At 41.2% G+C, this 19,986-nt stretch overlaps 1 long non-coding RNA gene across 1 annotated transcript in view; it reads left to right on the top strand.

The window, feature by feature from the left end:
• The first annotated feature begins 19 nt into the window (after positions 1-19).
• The window catches only part of LOC147582711 (uncharacterized), a 44,095-nt gene continuing 24,128 nt past the window's right edge, over positions 20-19,986 (top strand). Inside the window, exon 1 of the long non-coding RNA XR_015248773.1 lies at positions 20-274. This is a non-coding gene — a long non-coding RNA (uncharacterized LOC147582711). The remainder of the gene's footprint in view (positions 275-19,986) is intronic.

Consider the following 19,986-nt stretch of genomic DNA (forward strand, 5'->3'; position numbering starts at 1 on the left):
AGGGAGAAAAACCGTTTTTTGTCCACGCTGGGTTTGGAAGGGAGCTCAGGGAGAGGCCTGAGAGCAAACCTGAGGCCGTTCTTTCTTTCATTCGTTCAGCTTGGAAATCCGAAGTCAAAACTGAATGGAACTGCCGTTCTAACCAGTTCACTTACCTGAGCCGCAATTTTCTCTTTAGTAAAATGGGCCAAATGATACCACATGGATTATACGTAAAGTTGCAATATGTCAAGTACCTAGCACACCCCAGATCTTCCACCCTGCTCCCCTCCAGGTAACCACTATCCTTAGTTTAGGTAAATTTGTATGCATTTTAGTACTTTAACTACATATGTGTAAATCAAACGTTTCATAGAATTTTCTGTATTTGACTTTCATATAAATGGTACCATACTGTGCTTAGCCTTCTGTAACTTGCTTTTTTCTGTCAATACTATGTTTGTACAAGTCACGTATATAGCTTAAATGTATTTATTTTTGCTTTTGCTGCCGGATATTATTTCGTTGTATACATGACATGATTAATTTATCTGTTCTATTTGCTCAAGTTATATACAGTCTATTGCTATTGCATACATACATGGAGCAATGGACGTTTCTGTACTTGTCTCTTAGTGCACATGTGTGGGTGTCTCTGGCGCAGAAATGTACCTAGAGCTGGAGTTTATGGGCTGACACATTGGTAACTTTCCTAGATATTGCCAAATTGCTTTCCAAGGTAGTTTCACCATTTACCCTCCCACTGGCAGTATCTGAGAGGGCCTGTTTTTCCACATCTCTGTCGTCACTTGTCAGCCTAACAAATTTGTGTTGACCTGATGGGTGTGAAAATGTATCTACTTGTGATTTTAACTGGCCACCTGAAAACCCTTTAACATCTTTCAAGGAACGCCGCCCCCCCTCCCCCCCCCCCCCATTCCCCAGCTGCCATCCATTTTCTTTCTCCCCTTCTCAAACTTTTTCAGAGTTGCCCCTTTCTGGATCTGCACTTCCACACCTCCCACTCATTTCTCAGGTGTGTGGCCTCTACCCCCAGGCCTCTGCTGAAATTTCTGCAGCTAAGGGCATCAGGGATCCTGGCTGAATCCAACAGATGCGCCTCAGCCTGCATTCCCACCTCCCAGCGACACACAACATGCCCTCGGTTTCCACTTTCCTGTCTCTCCTCCCAGTAGTTATTCTTGTTCACTTAGTTCCTTCTCTGACCTTAGCAACTTCCTTCTTCTCTAGTGCTCTCAAGGGCTGATGTTCCTTTTTCCTCTTACTCTGTTCCTTCTGCCTGTGCCATCTCACCCACACTTAAGGCTGTTGTGACCACTTCTATCAAGTTGGTCCATGTGTCCATAAAACACTGCCTTGCCCTGAAAGCCACCTGTTTCCCTTCTCAATCACAGGCCCCTGCTCCCCACCCCTGGAGTTATTACTACCATGAATTTTGTCTTAATCATTCCTTTGCTTTTCGTAACGGGTTTTACTACCTATGTGATTATCCCTATACAGCACATTGTTTAGTTTTGACTGTTTTTGCCTTTGTGTAAGTGAAATCATGCTGTATATATTCTTCTGCAACTTGCTTTTCTCTCAACATTGTGTTTGAGTCCTTCGCATAGATGCTGTAACTATGGTCCATTTATTTTCTGTATCATCCATTGTATGAATACACCACAATTTACTAATTCATCATTGTTGATGGGTGTGGCACGTGGGTGGCTCAATCGGTTGAGGATCTGACTTCGACTCAGGTCATGATCTAGCGGTTGGTGAGTTCAAGCCCCGCACAGGGCTCTGTGCTGACAGCTCAGAGCCTAGAGCCTGCTTTGGATTCTGTCTTCCTCTCTCTGCCCCTCCTTCACTCACATTCTGTCTTTCTCTCAAAAATAAATAAACAGGGGCGCCTGGGTGGCTCAGTCGATTAAGCGTCCGACTTCAGCTCAGGTCATGATCTCGCGGTCTGTGAGTTCCAGCCCCGCGTCGGGCTCTGTGCTGACAGCTCAGAGCCTGGAGCCTGTTTCAGATTCTGTGTCTCCCTCTCTCCCTGACCCTTCCCCGTTCATGCTGTCTCTCCCTGTCTCAAAAATAAATAAACGTTAACAAAAAAATTAAAAAAATAATAAAATAAATAAATAAACATTAAAAATAATAATGAATTGTTGATGAGCATTGAGTTCTAGTTTTTTCTACTACAAATAATACTGCTCTAACATTCTTCAGATATGCTCATGTCCAACTTAACTAGATAGTATCAATCCGTTTCTCAAAATGGTTGTATTAGTCTGTACTCCCACCAACTTTAGATAAAAATTCTTGTTCTAACTCCTTACCAGCACATCCTATTATAATATTGTTATTTTTTGCCAACCTGGCAGGTACGAAATGATCTCTCATTGTGGTTTTAATTTGTATTTCTGTGACTACTAATGAGGGTGAGCACCTATTCATATGTTATTTATTCATATGAATCCTATCATGATCCTTTCTCTGTAAAAGTTACATTCATGTCTTTGCCATTTTAAAAAAAGATGACTGTTTTTTTCTTTTCAATTAACAGGAATTCTTTGCACATTTTAACCATATGTGTTGCAGGTATCTTTCTCTGGGTTTGTGGTTTGTCTTCTCACCCTCTCTCTGTCGTTTTTTGATAAGTAAGAAATTCTTAGTTTTAATGTAATCAATTTTCTCTTTTCCTTCGGATTAGTGGGAGTTTTTGTCTTGTTCTAGGAAATCTATATGTCCCAAGGTCGTAAAGAATCTCTCCTGTACTGTCTTCCCAAAGTTGTATAATTCAAATATGTATGTAGTAAGAGGTAGAAATTCTGTTTCATTTTTTTCCCCATATGAATAAGCAGTTGTCCCAGCACCACTTATTGAATAGTGCATCTGTCGTAGACTCTAAGTCTAAAGTTCTCTTTTGGTCAGCAAAAGAGCAGACGCAGGATTAAAGCAAGAAATGGCTAATGTCCAGGAAAAGACAAGAGGCCCAAACAAAGGTCCTTGCCCCGTTTTTATTAGGATCAGAAGGCTTACAAACATGGCGATGGATGTGCACAAAGAAATAATGAATCTGTGAACATTAACTTGTGGACATGAGGGAAAGGGGATCTTGAGGATATTTGGGGTTAGGGGTTTGGGTTAATACAAAAAAAAATCTGGGTGCCAGGCAGTAGGGAAGAAGGTTGTTTATGATGGACATGAGGTGGCACCACTGTTTATCTTAGAGGAAGAGACAGGGGAAATAAGCTCAGGGTTGACAAGGCACGTTTTCTTTTGTTAACCATTTCCACTCTGGGCTCCTTTGCCTGCAGTGCAGCAGTCCATAGTCCAATTCACCAATTTACCTAACCTGGCCCTATTCTCCTGTGAAAGCAGCTTTTCTGCTATAGTACTAAATTGGGGGTGCTTCTAGCCTGAATATCTAATCTTGTTTATTTCATATTCCTATGTATTGGGCACCATTGTGCCATTCCTGTTTTAGGCCTTTGCCTCTCCCTCTCTATTCTGGGGGCTCTGCACCCCCCCCCCTCTATTTTGGAGTGCCTTTGCACCTCCTTATTTCTGGTACCTTTATACCTCCCTATTTTCAGGGTACCTTTGCACCCCCTATTCTTGGAGTACCAATCTGGTTTACCCAAACTCAGGTTTGAGCATTTTATGACTTTGTATTTGTTTAAGCCTTGTCCACCCATTGGTGTAAGCCCGGGGGATTCCTAAGCTTATCCCCCCACAGTTCCCCCTTTTTGTTTTTCTTGGTTCTTTTAGCTTCGTGTTCGGGACCATCATGACGAGCTCCTGGTCGTTCTTTTGCTTTTGGATGGCTTGGAGGGTGATTCTGCAAAGACATAAAAAGAGACACAGTAAAAGCATTCCGCTTCCCAAAATTATCCAGAATTTTAGATGGGTGCTAGCCATAAGTGAGAAAGGATTTAGGTTGCGCCACATTTCCCAGGAATCAGCCCATTCATTTTTGAGCTGATCCTCTGCATATTGTAGCTGTTGGTGCAATGCCATATCTAAAATATCTAGATCTTCTATATTGTCAGAGAGGTGGGAAGAAAAGACACTGCGAAGGTGTGTCTGGACAGCATCCCAAGCCTTTTTCAACAATGCCCACATAAATATGTTTTAACCGTGTGGATATCCATTTGGGGCATACAATGGACTGAGTTTAGTAAAATGACTCCCATGTAGCTTAGTAAAATCCCTTCAAATATTATCCATCCCTCATGTGGCGTAAGCATCCATGCCTCTGCTTAACAGGAATAACACAAATGTGGAGGATTTTGAAGGCTGACACCAAGAGAATTGCCATAATTTTCCCAGTCTTTGGATCAAAGGAGGAGGCATTTTAATCTTAACCTGTATACTTTTAAAATCCATTTATTTTAACCTTAGTCCATTTTGACCACACATAAAATTCCTTTTTAAAGATTTTCCTTCAAGAACCTTCTACAACACTTCTTTGAATTTAGATTTTGTCCCAAGCCATTTTTCTCCAAATAACCAGTCTCATTTAGGACAAAATTACTTTCTTTTACCTTTAACAAGAATATATTTCCATTTCTTATATCTTTCTTGCCTTTTACTTTCCTACATACAGAGTTGCTTTTTTATTTTTATTTTTTTTAGTTTTAATTACATTTAACCAATTGTGAATTTTCTGTTACATTAGAAAAATTTTTAGGTGGTAGACTTATGAATCCATTAAGCATAAAACATGGATTAAAACAATTTTTTTTAATGTTTATTTGTTTTTGACAGAGAGAGAGAGAGAGAGAGAGAGAGAGAGAGAGAGAGAGAGAGCATGAGCGGGGGAGGGGCAGAGAGAGAGAGAGAGAGACACAGAATCTGAAGCAGGCTCCAGGCTCTGAGCTGTCAGCACAGAGCCCAATGCGGGGCTCGAACTCACAGACCACGAGATCATGATCTGAGCTGAAGTCGGACACTCAACAGACTGAGCCACCCAGGCACCCCAAGCTTGGATTTAAATATTCTTAGTTTTTGTTGCCAAAAGAAGTTAGAAGCATAAACCTATGTCTAGTAAGCAGTGCTTCATCATCCCATCTGATTTGGAAAAGGTCTAAAATGTCCAAAGAACTTAATTATTTTTATCATTTAATTTATTAATAAGTTGATAATTCAATTTATCATTTAAGCAAAGTGTTAAAGTTTTAGGTTACCAAAGACACTGAAAGCTATCCTAACAATTACCCATGGAAACTATGAGGCAAACAAAGTTAACCATTACTTTAAGTCACTCTTTTGCTAACAAATTGGAACAGAGATAACAGGAACTTATTTGACCTTTAGTAAACCTTAGTAGTAATAAAGTTTTATATTTAATGCTGATAGCTTTCAAGACAGAACCAACAAACTTAAATTAGTATAAACACCGAATATGTTTCATTTACCATTTAAATCCTGGGAAGTTTGTTAAAACCTTAGGAAGTTATTAAGCACCTCCTAAATAGGATTACAGGTCATTACAAATCTTAAAACTTTATGTATTTATTTAACCAACGTGGCAATAAAAGATCCTAAAGGCGAATGTATAACATTATATGGTTGTTAGCAAAACCTAGTTCCTTTAACATTGAGAAGTTTTACCTAAGCAATCAAAGACCTGATGAAGATGAAACCTAAAGCCTTGGTTTTCCCACAGACAAAAGAGGAAAAAGACCTTTGTTTACATTGCCTATCAAGAGCAGAACAGTCCAAGAAAACTTTGTCTTGTTGAACAGAGAGAAAAGCAGAATTTTAACCTTATGCCAGTGTACTTTCAAAATTTTATTCATCTCAACTTTAGTAGAATAAAGTTTTATAATTTAAAAGACATGCCTATCTTAATAATATTTTATCTGTGTTTTCTTAAAAGTTTACCATTGTTAATTTTCTCCATGGAACCAGTGGGGAAACTTAAAGTTTAAGGAGGTGGGTTTTTGTTGTTGTTGTTGTTGTTGTTGTTGTTGTTGTTGTTGTTTTTGACTTTGGACAGCGTGGGGTGAAGGAGTGCTGTCTGAGGCTTTGAAGAGTCAGATATGCAGGCTGCAGGCGCAGACTGTACAGAAACCAGAGGAGAAGGGGAGAGAAGGCAGAAAGGGTGAGAAATCTCCAAGAGGCCTGAAGACGAGGCAGACGGAGGCACAGAGTGCAAAGAAAAGAGTTCACGTGATCCTAAAGCCAGTCAGCTCAGATAGATGAGCAGATACCGATTTTTGTTTTGTTTTGTATTATTTGTTTTATTTTGTTTTTGTTTTCCACTAGTGGAATTAGGCAGTCCACATTGAGAAGACAGGGAAAACAGGGAAGTTCCCTGAAACAAAAGGAGTTTTGGCAGTTGTTGGGGAATATTTCTTAAAATCTCTATCCCGAGGTAGACTAGCCAGAGACAATTGGCTCTAATCATGATAGTTATTAATCCAAGAAATGAATGAGGGAGAAGCCTTCACATATAGTTAGAGTAACCAGAGTGTATAGGAAGAAACAGTGAGAGAGAGTTAAGAGTTCCCTACATTAGGGATGCCCTCTGTAAAATCCACCACACTATTTCAGTGCATTGCTTTGCTGACAATGACGAAGCTGGGCTCGCTGCCTTGGTTGGGAATACTGCCCTGTGTCAGACAGTTGTTTAAAAGACACCGGAACAGCAGGGGCAAAGTTCTGCATAGCACCAGTCACGCAAGCATCGTGAAACTCTTGGGCACAGACAGCATACTGGGCTGGGGTCCGAATGATGTTCTTAAGAGAGCCCTAGTCCCAGGCACACATGGAGTGAGCACCGTGAATATTTTCTAAAATACCAATTGTAAAAGGGCTGTGATGGACCTACAGCCGAACTGATTTTTGCAATTCTTTTACTATTGGAAAGATCAGGCCTTCATGGCTGCGTTGCCCATTTCGCCTGACAACGGGAAAAAGCTGGAGTTTACTGGCCTTATGGGCTTTTCTAATATACTTTTGCATTGGGGTGAGGACTTTATCAGAGACAGTTGGTGAGGTTTTTAGAGGCTCGACATTGTCCCACCCTTTTGGGGGAGGAGGAGTATCTTCCGGCTATAAAAGAGCAAGAGGCACAATCTGAGTACAGGGGGAGCGAGATTTTTCTTCCTTTTTAGATAACTCTACGTCTTTGTATGCACTGTCCCAGCTCAAGGGGGATGGGGGAATGGACTAGGTGAGGATTACTTTAGGGGGGATTTTAGCCCCTTTAGAATGCCTGGCCTTCATTGTTTTTTTTCTACTTGCTCCCACACTTCAGGGGTTAGGGAGTGTGTGTGTGTGTGTGTGTGTGTGTGTGTGTGTGTGTGTGTGTGTGTGTGTGTGTGTGTGTGTGTGTTTCTTGCTAATTTAGTAGATGAAAATGATATATTGTTGAAATTTCTGTCCCATTGGGATAAAAGGTTTCTGTTCCATAATGAACCTAGTGAGAACATCCCATGGAAAGTTTCTGACAGTCTATCTGATTCTGTGCATTATAGTGTCAGATACTTTATTTTCCAGTTTGTTTCTTCAGAAGTGATTTCCATTCCCCTTTCATATTCATACTTCTCTGGTGGTGATAACTTCCACCTGTCCCTGTCTCAACTTTGCCTATCAAGTCTCACACTTCATTATTGACACTCCTGCTATGAACCTGGGGGAGGCATATCACCTTTCTGAGCCTCCTTTTCCTCTACTGTAAAATGAGAATGAGAGTCTCAACTTAGAGGGTTCCTGGGAATCAGAAAGCATTTTACCTTCACACGGATACATCACTTGAGAGGTTACAAAGCACTTAGGAGTCCATTTTCCCACGTTGGAAAATTAGTAACTTTTTTCTGTTAAACAGATACATTATATGGAATGTAAAAAAGATAGTAAAGTATAAAAAAGAAACTAATTCAGAGAGATGACTATTCAGAGATTATGACTTACCATTTTGGTAAATTTCCTCCTGGTCTCTGTTCATTACACATACACGTTTTCTATATCTGAAATCATATTGTATATGCTTTCCTTTTTTTTTTTTTTTTTTTTTTTTTTTTTAAGTAGGCTCCATGCCCAGCATGGAGCCCAAGTTGGGGCTTGAACTCAAGAGTTGGAGTCTTAACTGACTGAGCCACCCAGACACCCCTGTATTGACTTTCTTCTGCCTCTTTTTTTCTACCTAAAATTATCACATGAGCTAGCTTCATAATACTCTCAATTTATGCTTGGTTGTATTCAAAGTCCTTTGTAAATAGTAGCTCATTTAATCCTCATAACACCATTAAGAAGTAGGTTTTCCTCATATTGCAAATGAGGAAACTGACACAGAGAGGTTAAGTAACTTGCCCTTGTTACACAGTTAACAAGTAAAGTAACTAGAATTTCAACCCAGGTGGTCAGACTCCAGAATCTGTTCCTAATTCCTAATTATGCAGTTTCTCATATTATAGAATATTCCACCCTATGGATATATCACAATTTATGTAACCAAGCCTCTATTGTTTCAGTTTCCCTGTTACAAATAAGACATTAATGTGTCCCACCTCTGATACATTATGGCTTCAGATAAACTCACAGAAATAGAATTGCTTGCTTAAGGAATATCAGTATTTGTCAAAGTCTTGATCCAACTTGCCAAATTGCCCTCCAGAAATTTGGTTCCTATTTTTGATACTCTCCAAAACTGGGTATAATTATAATATTTCAAATATTTTCTGGAGCACCTGGATGGCTGTCAGTTAAGCAACTGACTCTTGATTTCAGCTCAGGTCATGATCTCACAGTTTGTGAGTTCAAGCCCCACATTGGACTCTGCACTGACAGAGCAGATCCTGTTTGGGATTCTTCCTCTCTCTCTGCCCCTCCCCCGCTTGGGCTCTCTCTGTCTCTCAAAATAAATAAATAAAAACTTTTAAAAAATACTTTAAAAATTTAAGTTAAGAAAAATATATTCTAATTTATTGAGTGAAAAAACTTGGCCATACACTCTCTAACCATAAGCATTATCCCTTTTATTTTTTTATTTTTGAGAGAGAGAGAGAGAGAGAGAGAGAGAGAGAGAGAGAGAGAATGAGCAGAGAAGGGGCAGAGAGAGAGAAGGAGACCCAGAGTCCAAAGCAGGCTCCAGTCTCCCAGCTGTCAACACAGAGCCTGACATGGGGCCTGAACCCTTAAGCCATGAGATCATGACCTAAGGCAGTCAGACGCTTAACCAACTGAGCCATCCAGGTGTCCCTAGCATTACCCTTTTTTAAGTGAACTTTTAATTTATTTTTTATTTTTATTTTTTAATGAACTTTTTATTTTGAGATAGTTGTAGATTCATATGCAGTTGTAAGAAATAATACAAAGAGATCCCATGGTCCCTTTACCCTGTTTACCCCAATGATGACATCTTGCAAAACTGTACAAAATCACAAGCAGGATATTGTCATTGATACAGTCAAGATACAGAACTTTTTTTTTTTAAGTTTATTTATTTATTTTGAGAGAAGAGAGAGAGGGAGAGTGAATCCCAAGCAGGCTCCCACTGCCAGCACGAAGCCCAATGTGGGGCTCTCGAGATCATTTCTGAGCCGAAATTAAGAATCAGACTCTTAACCAACTGAGCCACCCAGGAGCCCAGGTACAAAGCATTTCAATCACCACAAGAATCCCTCATGTTGCCCCTCTATAGCCACATCCACCTCTCTCCTGCTTCTATTCCCCCAACCACTAATCTATAGTCCATTTCTATAATTTTGTCATTTCAAGAATGCTATATAAATGGAATCCTACACTATATAACCTATTTGGGTGGCCTTTCCCATTCAGCTTAATTCTTTGGAGATTCATCCAGGTTACTGCATTTATCAATAGTTCATTCCTTTTTTTTTGCTGAGTGGTATTCCTTGGTATGGATGCACTAGCTGGTTTAACGAGTCACCCATTGAAAGACGTCTGGATTGGGGCTCCTGGGTGGCTCAGTCAGTTAAGTGTGCAACTCTTGATTTCTGCTCAGATCATGATCTCACAGCTCGTGAATTCAAGCCCCACATCGGGCTTTGCACTGTCAGCACAGAGCCTGCTTGGGATTCTCTCTCTCCCTACTCTCTCTGCCTCTACCCTGTTTGTGCTTTCTCTTTCTCTCAAAATAAATAAACCTGAAGACATTTTTCAAAAAAAAAAAAAAGACCTCTGGGTTATTTACAGGTTTTTTGTTTGTTTTTGTTTTTTGTTTTTGTTTTTGTTTTTGAGAGAGAGAGAGAGCGCGCAAGCATGCACAAGCCAGGAAGGGGCAGAGAGAAAGAGAGGGAATCCCAAGCAGGCTTGGCACTGTCTGTGCCGAGCTGGACATGGGGTCAGAGCCCATAAATGGTGAGATCATGACCCCAGCTAACATCGAGTCCAACGCTCAACCAACTGAGCCACCCAGGCATCCCTCCAGTTTTTGACTACTGCAAATACAGTTGCTATGAATACCCATGTACAGGTTTTTATGTGAACATAAGGTTTAATTTTTCAGGAATAAATGCTCAGAAGGGGAATTGCTGGGGGGCACTTGGCTGGCTTAGTTGGTACAGGGAGCATGCAACTCTTGATCTTGGGGTTGTGAGTTCAAGCCCAAGAGATTACTTAAAAATAAAATCTTAAAAAAAGAAATGGAATTGCTTGATTGTATGGTAATTGCATGTTTAGTTTTATAAGAATAAACTGCCAAACTGTTTTCCAGGAGAGTGTATCATTATACTACATGCCCACCAGCAAAGTATGAGTGATGTAGTTCCTCTGCATCCGTGTGAACATTTGGTATTGTCACTATTTTTTATTTTAGCCATTCTGATAGGTGTATAATATTATCTCACTGTGGTTTTAATTTGCATTTCCTTGATGGCTAGTGATGTTGAACATTTTTTCATATGTATCTTTTCTATTTGCATATCCTCTTTAGTGAAATATCTCTTTCTTGGTTTTTGCCCATTTTCTTTTCTAAAAAAATTTTTTAATGTTTATGTATTTTTGAGAGAAAGAGAGACAAAGCATGAGTGGGAGAGAGGCAGAGAGAGAGGGAGACACAGAATCCAAAGCAGGCTCCGGGCTCTAAGCTGTCACCACAGAGCCCGATGCAGGGCTCAAACCCACAAACTTTGAAATTATGACCTGAGCTGAAGTTGATGCTTAACCAACTAGGCCATGCAGGTGCCCCTGTTTTTGCCCATTTTCTAATTGGATTGTTTGGGGGTTTTTTGTTGTTGAGTTTTGAGAGTTCTTTGTATGTTCTCGATACTAGCCCTATGTCATATATGTGGTTTATAGATATATTCTCCTAGTCGTAGTTTGTCTTTTTATCCTCTTAACAGGGTCTTTCACAAAGCAAAATTTTTGAATTTTGATATAATCCTATATATCAATTTTTCCTTTTATGGATCATGCTTTCAGTGTTAAGTCTAAGAACTCTTTGCCATTGCCCAAGTTCTCAAAGATAGTCTCCTATGATGTTTTCTTTTTTTTTTTTTTTTAAATTTTTTTTCAACGTTTATTTATTTTTTTGGGGACAGAGAGAGACAGAGCATGAACGGGCGAGGGGCAGAGAGAGAGGGAGACACAGAATCGGAAACAGGCTCCAGGCTCTGAGCCATCAGCCCAGAGCCTGACGTGGGGCTCGAACTCACGGACCGCGAGATCGTGACCCGGCTGAAGTCGGACGCCTAACCGACTGCGCCACCCAGGCGCCCCTCCTATGATGTTTTCTAAAAGTTTTATGTTTACATTAAGTCCGTGATCCATTTGGGCTAATTTGGTATAAGGTGTGCAATTTAGTTTGATTTTTTTTAATGTTTATTTATTTATTTTGAGAGAGAGAGAGGGAAAAAAAATCCCAAGCAGGTTCTGCCGCCAGCACAGAGCCCAAGGCAGGGCTCTAACTCATGAACCATGAGATCATGACCTCAGCTGAAATTAAGAGTTGGACACTTAACCGACTGAGCCATCTAGGCACCCCTAGTTTTGTTTTTTGGGGTGTATTCTTTGCCCCTGAGTGTTCAGTGGGTTTTGGTTGTTCTATTTGTTGAGCAGGTTACCTTTCCTCCACTGAATTGTTTTTGCACTTTTAAAAAAAATTTTTTTTTCTTTTTTTTTTTTTTTTTAAATTTTTTTTTTTTTCAACGTTTATTTATTTTTGGGACAGAGAGAGACAGAGCATGAACGGGGGAGGGGCAGAGAGAGAGGGAGACACAGAATCGGAAACAGGCTCCAGGCTCTGAGCCATCAGCCCAGAGCCCGACGCGGGGCTCGAACTCACGGACCGTGAGATCGTGACCTGGCTGAAGCCGGACGCTTAACCGACTGCGCCACCCAGGCGCCCCAAAAAAATTTTTTTTCTAATGTTTGTTTATTTTTGAGACAGACAGAGACAGAGCATGAATGGGAGAGGGTCAGAGAGAGAGGGAGACACAGAATCCGAAACAGGCTCCAGGCTCTGAGCCATCAGCCCAGAGCCCAACGCGGGGCTCGAACTCACGGACCGCGAGATCGTGACCTGAGCGGAAGTCGGCCGCTTAACCGACTGAGCCACCCAGGCGCCCCTGTTTCTGCACTTTTGTCAAAAATTGGGCACATTTATTTCCATCTATTTCTAAGTTCCCTATTCTGTTCCACTGATCTATGTGTCTGTCCCTCTGCCAGTACTACAGTCTTGATTTCTATAACTCTACAATACGTTTTGAAATCGTATTCCTCTAAACTGATTCCTCTAACTTTACTTTTCTTTTTCAAATTTGTTTTAGTTATTCTAGTTTCTTTGTCTTTCCATATAAATTTTAGAATAATCTTGTCCATATCTAAAAATTTCTTGCAGAGATTTTGATAGGAATTGCATTAAACTGTATATCGACTTGAGAATTTACACCTTTATTATGTTGATTCTTCCAGTCCATGAACACAGTATGTTTCTTCATTTATTTAGATCTTCTTTGATTTCCTTCATTTGGAAGGTGTACCTGTGGTGTTAGATTTATACCTAAGTATTTCTTTCATGTTTTTCTTTTTCTTCTACCTTCTCTCCTCCTCCTCCTGCTGCTGAATGATATAGCGTTTTTAATTTTGGTGTCCATGTGTTCAGTGCTAATATATAGAAATACAATTGATTTTGTGTGTTTCTTATATATCTTGTGGATACAAGATTATCCTTGCTGAACTCACATATTATACAAACTTGGGGGTTTTTTGGTGGTTGTTGTTGATTCTTTGGAATTTTCTGTGTAGCCAATCATGTCACCTGCAAATAGGGACAGTTTTATTATTTCTTTCTGGTCTGTGTGCCTTTTATTTCCTTTTCTTGCCTTATTGTACGGCTACAACTTCCAGCACTGTGTTGAAGAAAAATGGTAAGACCAGACATCCTTGTTTTGGTCCTGATTTTAGGCAGATAGTATTCATTTCAGTCTTTCCCCATTAAGTATGTTGGCCACAGGTTTTTTTGTAGATGATTTTTATCAGGGTGAGAACATTCCACTGTATTCCTATTTCTGTTTTTGTTTTTTGTTTTTTTGAGACAGATACAGACAGATGGAGTGTGAGCAAGGGAAGCAGCAGAAAGAGAGGGAGACACAGAATCAGAAGCAGGCTCCAGGCTCTGAGCTGTCAGCACACAGCCCACTGTGGGACTTGAACCCACGAACCACGAGATCATGACCTGAGCCTAAGATGGATGCTCAACCAACTAAGCCACCCAGGCGCCCCTGTTTTTTTGTTTTTAAATTGAACAGATGATGAGTTCTGTCTTGTGCTTTTTCTGATATTAATTAATATCATGAGGTTTTTCTTCTTTAGATTGTTAATGTGGTAGATTACATTGATTGGTATAAAAATATCAAATCAGCTTTGTACCCTTGAAATAAGCCCAACTTGATCATGGTATACAATTCTTTACAATTATTGCTGAATTATATTTGCTAATAGTTTGTTAAGATTTTGCCAAAAAAAAAAAAAAGGAATTTTACATTTATATTCATGAAGGATATTGGGCTGTACTTTTCTTTGTACTGACTTTGTCTAATTTTGGCATCAGGACAATATAGTTTCATAAAATGAATTGGGCTTCCTGTCTTATATTTAGGTCTTTCATCCATTTTGAGTTTATTTTTGTGTAATGTGTAAGAAAGTGGTCCAGGTTCATTTTTCTGCATGTCGCTGTCCAGTTTTCCCAGCAACATTTGCTGAAGAGACTGTCTATTCCACTGAATATTCTTTCCTGCTTTGTCAAAGATTAGTTGGCCATATGTTTGTGGGTCCATTTACAGGTTCTCTGTTCTGTTCCATTTATCTGAGTATCTGTTCTTGTGCCAGTACCATACTGTCTTGATGATTACAGCTTTGTAATACAGCTTGAAGTCCGCATAAAATGAATTGGGAAGTATTCCCTAGTCTTTGATTTTCTGGAAGAGATTGGGTAGAATTGATTTTAATTCTTCTTTAAAACTTTGATAGAATTCTTCAATGAAACCATCTAGTCCTGGAAAGTTCTTTCTTGAGAGTTTTTAAATTATGAATTTAATTTTCTTAATAGCTATAGGGCTATTCAAATGACCTACATTGAATGAATGTGGTAGTTTGTGTTTTTCGAAGAGTGAGCCATCTTGTTGAAGCTGAATTTACAAATATAGTGTTATTTGTAGAATTCCCTTATTATGCTCTTGATGTCTGTATGGTCTGTAGTGATATCGCTGTTTCATTCCTGATATTGGTAATTTGTGTCTTTTCTCTCTTTTTTCTTTGTCTGCCTTCCTAGAGGTTTGTCAATTTTATGAATCTTTTCAAAGAACTGGCTCTTGGTTTCATTGAACTTCTCTATTTCCTGTTTTCAACTCATTTCTGCTCTTTATTATTTCCTTCCTTCTACTTGCCTCGGATTTATTTTGCTCTTCTTTTATGTTCTTGACGTAGGAGTTTAGATTATTGATTTGAGACTTTTCTTCCTTTCTAGTATATGCATTTAGTGCTATAAATTTCCCTCTCAGCAGTGTGTTAGCACAAATTCTAACATGTTATACTTTTATTTTCATTCAGTTCTATTTTTACTTGTTTTTTAATTTAACTTGAGACTTCCTCTTTGACATAAGGACTATTTACAAGCCTGTTATTTAATTTCTAAATGTTTGGATGCCTTCCTATTATCTTTCTGTTATTGATTTCTAAGTTTGATTGCATCGTGATCAGAACACATTCTATAGAATTTCAGTTATTTTAAATTTGTTAAGATTTGTTTTATGGCTGAGAATGTAGTCAATCATGGTATGTGTTCTTTGGGCATTGGAAATGAATGTGTGTTCTACTGTTAGGTGCAGTATTCTATAGGCGTCAAGTAGATATTGTGGTTGGTGATGCTGCTGAGGTCTTCTGTGTCCTTGCTGATTTTCTGTCTACTTGTTCCTTCAATTGTTAAGAGGTATATTAAAATCTCCCAATTGCTGCGCCTGGGTGGCTCCGTTGGTTAAGCGTCCAACTTTAGCTCAGGTAGTGGTCTTGCAGTTCACAAGTTCAAGCCCTGCATCCGGCTCTGTGCTGACAGCTCAGAGCCTGGAGCCTGCTTCAGATTCTGTGTCTCCCTCTCTCTGCCCATCCCCTGCTCAAGCTCTGTCTCTCTGTCTCTCTCTCAAAAATAAACATTAAAAAAATTTTTTTAATAATAAAATAACATAAAATAAAATCTCCCAACTGTAATTATGGATTTGTTTATTTCTCCTTTCAGTTCTGTCAGTTTCGTTTTGCATATTTTGCAGCTCTATTGTTTTGTGCGTTTGGATTCAGGACTGCTTTGTCATCTTGATGGACTGACCCCCTCATCATTATATAGTTGGGGAAAAATATTTTTAAAAATCAGGTGGGGTGATTCCTTATTAGTGCCACCTGGAGGTGGAAACTAGGTTCCCCATATGGTTTATGAGGGGAGGGTGTGATCAATTTTCTTTTTACATTTACTATCAGAATGACAAGAATTAAAAAGTGTGTTAACTGTTGGTTATCTTTTGGTGAGGTTATGGGGAAGCAGGCCCCTCATACGTTGCTTTCACTGTGATACATTGGCCCAACTTTCGTGGGCAACAAGATTATAAACACACTTGCCTTTTGACCAAACAGTTCCACTTCTTAGAAATTTATCCCAAAGATGTAAGCACACGGTAAGAGCAAAAGATTAGAAACAGTCTAAATGACCTTTAGCAGATTTGTTAAATAATTAATGGACAGTCCAAATGGTGGATTACTGAGAGGCCGCTGCTTTTTCAAAGGGAGGTATGGGGGCATCTGGGTGGCTCAGTTGGTTAAGTGCCAGACCGTTGATCTCAGCTCGGGTCTTGATCTCAGGGTCTTGAGTTCAAGCCCCACATTGTGTTGTGAAGCATACTTAAAAAAAGGGCGGGGGAGGTGTTTATCTATTGATACAGAATGGTCAATCTTCAGGATAACACGTTAAGTGAACAAAAAAGAAAGCAACATGCAGAACAGTGTGTCTAGTATGTCATTATTTGTTTAAATGAGAAAAAAAACCCCACAAGTATTTGCCTACATATGTTAAAAAAAAAATCAGGCTGAATATACAAACAACTAACAGCGCTGCCCGGAGGGTCCCCCACAGATGCCCATTCCACTCAAGGCCACAGTGGGCAAATAATTGCCAGACAGGCCTTCTCTCAGCCCAGGCGCCAGCCTAGGGCTCTGGGGAGGCTGTGGGGCACCCTAAATAATAGGCAGAGACAGGCCAGGCCCTGTGGCCAGCCACATTGCCTGCCCTTTGAACCTGCCCTTTGAGTGTTTGCTTTTGTAGACACTTAGATCTCCAGCTTGGAGGGCGGAGAGTGGTGGAGAGGGAAGGAGACGGCCCATTGGTTGAGGGGCCCTCTCGATTGCCCTCATTCCAGAGTCCAGCACTTAGACTCTGAATTAATTTGGAGGCTGCGGGGGGCCGGGGGGGGGGGGGGTTGGGGTCCAGATCCTGAAGATGCCCATTGGTGGGGACGGGAGGAGACAGAATAATGCAGTTCTGGGAAGACCCCTCCCACTGCTCCACCCTATCCTGGTATCTCCCCACCTCCCTAACTCCTTTTAGGCCCTCTCAGATTTGTAAATGTCCCTTGGGTCTGCATTGACGTCACTGCTTGGCATTGAGTACAGAGCTGGGGTATTTCTTGAAGAGCTGGGAATAGGGCTCCCCCAGCACCCCCCACCTCAATCATTCTCATGCTACAATGCTGTGTCAGGGGTGGTGAGGTGGCCTATGAGAGTCCCAGGAGCTGGCTGCGCCCACCCATAAACAGGCTTCTCCCCTTGGAGGAGCCCTCAGACTCAAATTAAGGGTGTGTGCAACTATATATCATTATGTTGAAATCCTCTGGTTATGTGTCTGACTGTCCCACTATTTCCAGGAGTGTCAGGAATATATTTGTTTTTGCCCAGTGCTGTATTCCCAATGTCTTGCTCAGTGCCTGGCACACAGAAGGCACTCAATATTTATGGAATGAATTAATGCTCTCAGATGTGGTGTCTCTTGGCTTCAGCCCACAGACCTGGCTATCCTTGGGGTGGGGATCAGGAGCTCTGCAAATCCCAGTCTCTAATGTCCCTAGCTGAAGCTGGAGCCTTCCCCCTTGATGTTTTCTTGCATCAAAAAATGTTTTCTTGACTCTCGTGCACTAGAATCTGGGCTTCCATGATGCTTTCATTCCAGCGTTTACTGGGAGCCTCATCCAGGGGTCCTAGTAATCCAGTGGTCTGGGATGCTGCCACTCCCTTTCATTTCTGAGTCTTTCATTCCTAGAGAGGGAGTCTTTCTGAGTCAAGCTCAGTCTTTCCCTCCTAGAGAGATAGACATTGTCTAAATAATTGCACAGAGGAATGCAAAATGGACACAGTTTGCTCTGAGAACTTGTAACAGGGGTGCCTGGCCCAGTCTGGCCAAGGGTCAGGAAAGCTGTCCTAAAGTGAGATCTGAGGGAGGAGGAGTTCAGACAAAGTGGGGGCTGGGGGTGAGAAGGGGAAGGCAGCTCCTGCTAGCCAGCTGCAAAAGTCCCCTCCCGACCTGGCTACCCCTCTGCTGGCTCTGCTAGCTGGCATTCCTGACAGCATCTGCCTGAGGTCAGCCTCTATCTGCAGTAGCCAACCTTTACTCCATACTTCCAGGAGAGGGCACCCCGCTCCTAGGTTTGGCTTCTGCCTACTGCAGTCCTGCTGTCTTCTATACGGTTTATTGCTCCCTCTTGTAGAAGAAACTAAGGCTCAGAATTGTGATGGGTATGGTTCATTGCCTGTTGACTTGTTCTGAGGGCTTTTAGTCCATGGAAGCATCCACTCTGTTGATAGTGACATTCACCATAATGATACTAGTTGACATTTTTTAAATGCTTCCTATGCTCCACTCTATGTTAGATGCTGCAATGATACCTATTTTACAGATGAAAACCACTGAGGCTTATAGTGGTCAATTGGCCCAAAGTTAGGAAGCACTGATGACATCTGACTCTTGGGCCCCTGCTGGTAAACGCTGTGCTCTTCTGTTTTCCCATCTTGTTCTTCCTTCTACCCAGCCACACACTGGAGAGTGCCAGATGCTGGATGCTAGGAAGACACAAAGAGGAACAGTTCAAAGACCCTTTTCCCTGGGGCTCCAACTTAGTGAACATGTGAGTGTCTACACATGAATGCAGTCATATAAACCCTCACACACATACTCATTCACACATATACACTTTCCCCACCATCACACACAGACACACACATATTCACACAATGTCACATGCTCACATATATTCAGATACACATGCAATTAGATGTTAGATAAGGATTGATCTGTGCTTTAACTGCCAGAGCCCTGGGACCCAAGGTTTAGCCAGTGATCTGTCAGCTGTTTGTTAACACCCTGTGCTTCCTCTTCCCTTTTCTTCATTTGGGAAACATTGCTGGCTACCCACTTCAGGGCAGGCTACTGGAGAACACAGATGACTCAGACCTGGCTCCTGCCCTCAAGGAACTTCCTAGCCCTGGGGGAGAAAGACTCACCAAGAACTGCCGCATAGACCATCAATGCCAGGGCGCATCTGAGCAGAGTGGAGGGAAGGGATGATGCACAGCCTGGAGACTGTGGAGGTTTCTCAGAGAAAGAGGCACCCACCTAGGTCTAGAAATAGCCAGGCAGGGAAAGCGGAGAGACCTGCCCTGATGTGGGGACATTTGCAAAGTCATGGCAGAGTAAAAGAGTGGGGGGCAAATAGCAGCTAATATCATGACCTCTTTCAAACCCTCTATGTAGATTATCCTGTTTAACCCCCTCAATGATCCTGTGGGATAAAAATCATTATTAACTGCATTCTATAGATAAGGAAACTGAGGGTCAGGAAAACCCAGCTTACAAGCTGCAGAATCAGGATCTGAACCCAGCTACACCTCGTTCTGAGGTGGAGGCTCATGGTCCCACAGCTCTACTGCTTTGGCTGCAGTCATTTCTGCTTCTTACACATATACACCTTTCCTCTCTCTCCTTCTGGCACTAAGGGGGATGATGACAGGTTCAACAACATAGTGTCACCCTCCCAACTCATCTAAGGACACTGGTGCCTCCTTTATCTACTGTGCCATTCTGCCCAAGAACTTCCCAGTAGTGTGCCCTTAGAGACCACGCTGTTTCGTTTTGTTTTTGGCAGACAGCTTTGTAAAGTGTGTTGTATTGTCCCTAAATTCTTCACAGAGGACTGAACGTTCAGAAGACCTTGACTCCTCCAGGGCAGCCACCAAATCTTGGGTTTCTCCACATCCCAGCCTCCAGCTTCAGGCCTGGTCCAGCTACCTGGTTAAGGTTTTTGGACTGGAATGGTAGTCCTTGGGGTATTTGCCTAGTGGATGATGTTTCTGATATTTTGAATTAGTTGCCAAAAAAAAAGTATTAAGTATGAATTAGTTGCCAATTAAAAAAATTTTTTTATTTTTATTTTTGAGAGGGGGTGGGTAGGGGCAGAGAGAGAGGGAGACGATTTGGGCCTTGAACCCACAAACTGCGAG

This window comes from Puma concolor, chromosome A3 (assembly GCF_028749965.1).
Source record: "Puma concolor isolate L17-30 chromosome A3, mPumCon1.1.hap2, whole genome shotgun sequence".
NCBI lineage: Eukaryota > Metazoa > Chordata > Mammalia > Carnivora > Felidae > Puma > Puma concolor.